Raw genomic sequence first — 5,173 nt, forward strand, 5'->3', positions numbered from 1 at the left:
CCTTAAAAAAAGGCCACATGTAAATTTGCGATTAATCGCGAGTTAACTCTGGACAATGCGATTAATCGCGATTAAAAATTTTAATCGCTTGACAGCTCTAATTATATATATATATATGTATATATGTATATAGTTTTCTTTCATCATTACAGCATTTTGTGTCTTTTTTCCTTCTTTAGTAAAACCTGATATATATATATATATATATATTAGGGCTGTCAGATTTGTCGCGTTAAAAACGCGTTAATTTGACATGTGCATGACGCATTAATCGCGGATTTACTCATACGTGCCTTTCCATACCGCACAGGCGTCCCTCATCGCCCTCTAACTCGCCGGCTGCTCTCACTAGATGACGGGCGGGTCTCCAACCACCGAGCTGCTAGCTAGAACCGGCCCGGCACCAGGACGCGAAGAGCTCCTGCACCCTAACCCGGCTCCGGTTCGCGTCCAGTACCACGTCTGGTGGTACCGGCTCGCATCCGACGCTGCGACCTGAGAGCTGCGGACCCCCGAGGTTCCAAACAGCAAGTGCACCGGGGGACGTTTTAAATGTAGTTTAAACAACGCCAGTTATTTGTAGATGAAAAGATAAATCTCATCTTTGAGTGAGTGGCTCGTCCCTCTTTCGCCTCTTTCGCAAAAATATGCAAAATATCCCAAAGTTCTGGAGGTTTAAGCGTGATCCAACCCCAGTCTGTCTACCGGCATATTCATGGCGTGAGCTCCGCTGGACACGTCGCTGCATCGAGCTGCAGCCAGAGAACGCGGCGGCAGTAACAGACTGTCAAACTATCCACAGAGTATCCCGCTTTTCTCAGTCTTTAATGTTTTAAAAAACAAAAGTTAATTGGAAATGATAAATCTCTATTTCATTTATTACTGTAGTTCAGCAGAGGAGGAAAAGATTTGGTCCTGACAAAAAATGAACATGAAAGTGTTATGGAAATGTTATTTTTGATGTTTTTTATTTTATTTTACTGAACGTTGATTGAAGTTTAGAATTTAAAATGCCCTTCACTTGCACTTGGGCTTTTGTTAGGCATTTTATGTTACAGCCTTTTATTGTTAAGAAAGTTTATCTCAATACAATGTTACAAAATAAAGTATTTCTGATGAAAACTGTTAATTTTGTCATTCTTGTTTTCATAATTAATGTAGAACTGCTAAATTCCACGAAGCACACATTTTTTTCCAAAAAAAAGGGCACAAATTAATTTGCGATTAATCGCGAGTTGACTATGGACAATGCGATTAATCACGATTAAAAAATGTAATCGCCTGACAGCTCTCATAAATAGTTTTGCTTCTTCATTACAGCATTTTGTGTCTTTTTTCCTTCTTTAGTAAAACGTGACAAATTAGTTGCGCTGCAGACGTTTTAAACTGGATAAGGATTTTAAAAAAGCAATATTTAATACCACCACTGCAGAGGGCCCCATCAAGTTGTTCGCCTTGAGACCCCCAAACTGCTGAGAGGCCAAAACATGAACTAAAGTGCAAAAACTATATATGGTCTCCAGAAACAGATCAAGGTGAAAATTCTGAACACTGTTTTAGCTGTAAAAGTCCCACAATCCTTTCTTCTTTCTATTATTGGTGGATGATAAGCCGACGAGAAGAGTTCATACTGCCACCTACAGTTTGTCATGTGTAAAGCGTTCTGTTTTGGTTCATTTGGGTCGGTGTGAGCGCTGGACTGAAATAAGTCTGAGCAGGAGAACAGGTGTGCTCCAGCACAGATGGGTGCAGATCTGCTGGGATGAGCGTGTGCTTAAATTATGTCTGCACTCGTCAAAACATTTCCACTTTAGTTTTCATGGTCCTTCTATGAGCAGCTTCTATATTTAGTTACTCCCCACCCTTCAGACAGACTGCCAACGTGTCACAACAGCAGGAAAACCTGCAAACATGACACACTGAGTCATAAGTACATTACTCTCGATGAGATACATTTTTGTGTTAGTGTTTAAATATAATCCTATAATAACATTTAGTCAGTAATACAGGTGAGACAGAAGGTCGCACATTTATCCCTATTCTTATTACCATCAAAGCTGTTTATTTGAGCTTTGTTGAGGTTGATAAAATATGTTTCTCTTTTACCTGTCAAGTCTAAATATAGCTCACACCATATGGTGCTGTCACCAAGCAGACACATTTACAGATTCATTTATCTGATATATCACTCTGGTGTGTTACACCTGCACTAAACTTTAAAGACTCCAGTCCATGTGTTTGTTTGTAGCGCTTTATGCTACAAAGCCTTAAGTGTAGCTATCTTAAATCTTCTACAACTGCTTAAAAACAGATTTAATTAATATTAGTGGCTAATTTTGAAAAGGAGGACAATAAGTAGCCACAAACAAAAGCTTTCTGTAACGAGTCGCCTTTTACTGCTTTAAGCTCAAAGTACTTTCTGTCATCATTTGTGTCCTAAAACATAAAGAAATCTCAGACATGATCGACTGTTGCAGGTCATTAGACCCTTTTTAAAAGGTGAATTCACACCGAATGCGATTAGAGGCGGCCAGTTTCAATGTTAATTCAATGGAACAGACGTGACATGAGACGATCTGAAGTCCCGCAGCACGATTTGAGCGATGAGCGCGGCGTGGAGGTCTGGCTGCAGCTCAATTTGGTGACGTGGTGCAATTTTAAATATCTGAAGTTTGACAGGTCGTCGCATCTACCAATCAGGGTCTCAGCTTTGGGCACGTGATGTTTTCACGCAGAATATTAATCAGTACGAACATCTTTTCTCTCTACCCGCTGGAGCAGTGGTTGAAGAAGAGATCATTCTCGGCAGAATACTGTTGCAGCTCTCTGGCTGCAGTTACCCCGCCTCCTTTGGTCCAGCGGAGCTCGCTTGCTAGATACACCGGCAGACAGACAGCCGCTGCGGGCTGTGGGGGCTGCCTGCTTGGACTTCCTGAACTTTGTGACATTTTTCTTATTTATATCGAGCCACACTCAGTGCAAAGTTTTGTTTGTGCCACCCTGCCTGGATTACCGAGCATTTCTATCTGGACCTGATCTTCTGTTTCTGATCCTGCTTTATCTCTGATTCCCAGCTGCCTGCCCTGACCCTCGGCTGGACTCTGACAACTCTCGTCATGGATGACCCCATGCTCGCGATTGACCTCTGCTTGTCTGACCCTGATTTAGCTTTGTGGAGTTTTAGCTGTGCTTAGTTCCTGTCTGAACTAATAAACCTGCTGCACATGGAACCAGCTGTCTGCCCGTTAGTGACAGTCCTGTCCCAGCTGGATCGACGGACAGCAGTCGGTCCGGCTCTACAAGACTCCACCAGCTTTAAACATCTTCATCCCCCCAGTTTCTGGCTGTTCTTCATCTCAGCTGCTGTGCTCCATTCTATCTTAAGTGCTGCATCCTTCAGAAGCTGCAGGTCGTCAGAGGGACAAACACTTGAGTTGAAATGTAAGAAGAGACAATTCCTCATTCAGATATTAAACCGAACCAACAATACAGGCTTTTTATATTAAGGTAAATACCTTTGCTGTGTTGATGTCATAATGATGGTTTTATTTACATTTTGAGCCCCTCTCATCCTTCACAGGTGGAGTTACCTCACATCTAAAATACTGAATCCTTCGTTCTCCACCAGTTCTCCCTCATGGCTTCGCGGTAAACTGTTCAGTCTGCGGCGGAGAAGTGATAAATGAGCAGAGCGGAGAGGGATAAGAGCGGAGAGCTGATGCAGAGCCAGGAGGAGGCGACTGAGAGTGGAGGTAATGAGGAGCTGGGGGGGCTGAGGATGGGACAGGACTGAAAGGAGGGAAACCAGGAGGAGCAGGACGGCACAGACAGCATTAGGACAAAGAGATGATGTCATATAAAGGAAAGGAGGATGAGGATGGCTGAAGAAGACGTAGCGGGTGTTTGAGGCTGGATGAAATGGCTTCCAGGAGTGGATCCAGACTCACACCGCCTCCACACAGTCTGAGGATTCAAACCAGCGAGGCGTTTTCTCATTATCTCCAATAAGAGAGCAGCTCAGTGGAGCGCGGCGCTGAACCGTCTGACTTTTTGCGAGTTGCTGTCAGGATAAGACAACTTCATTAAACAGGAGGCCTGAAGAGCAAATGAAGCCTCATCTGTGGCTGAACATTTCTGATCAAGTCCTCTGCTCTGTCACGTACAAACTTTTAATGGAGTAGCAGCTCAGGAGGTTATCTACTCTTGAACTTTCATTACTTGCAAATTTATAACCATTAGTTGATTTTTATCTTGAAAAATTAAGACATTAATTTACCTTCTCCATTTTTTTCTTGTTTGTCAGGTAACTAATTCAGACAAAAACAGAAATACACAGAAAGCAGTTTTTAGATAGCAGTAAGAATCTTTATGGTTCTGCGTGAAATGAGTGACCCCTCCTTAATAAAATGCAATACTGTAGCAGCTAATCAAACCTGTGCAAGCAGAGTTTAGTTCCTTATGTTTTTTGAGTTTTTGACATGTTTGTGTGGCATTTTTCTTATGAAAGAGAACAAATATAGAAAGAAATCGTTTTGTTTTGGCATTTCTAAGTTTTTCTTGGCCCTGGTCGTTGTGATGTCACAACGTCCCCCCCCCCATTTCTAGAGGTGCGACCACGGCCTGGCTCGTGGGGGTTTCCCGCTCCCCATTGTCCAGCTCGTCTGGTACAGGGCTCGGTTCTCTTGCAGGGCGGTGTCCGGCACCGTGTGGGAGGCAGGAACGAGTACGGCGGTCAACTCTGGACGTGCGGCAAAACTTTTTTTTTTTTTTGCATGTTTCTAGGTTTTCTTGTCATGTTACTCTCTAGTTCCTCTTTTACCAGCTTTCGCCTTTTTTCCCATCAAGGATGGTGATTTCTTTGTAACTGCTATTAAATAAGTTCTGACTCATTCTCCTGTATCCAAGCCTTCACTGCATTTGGGTTCTTGAACTCTAGTCGTAATATTTTCACGTCCTCTTCTGAGCTGACATCCGACTCAACCATACGGCTGGACAAAACTGATGTTGCTGACATTTTGTTTTAGCAGCGGTGAAGATTTACACTAGCGAGACACAAAGCTATCATAATCAGACAGGGGGGGAATCAGGGGCGGGGCTACTCAGCTCAGATCCAGAAGATTTTGCAGAGAAGATTTTGGAAACAGAGGCTTTGTCCAAATCCCCCCCCCAACCC

Source organism: Oryzias melastigma, linkage group LG11, assembly GCF_002922805.2.
Source record: "Oryzias melastigma strain HK-1 linkage group LG11, ASM292280v2, whole genome shotgun sequence".
NCBI lineage: Eukaryota > Metazoa > Chordata > Actinopteri > Beloniformes > Adrianichthyidae > Oryzias > Oryzias melastigma.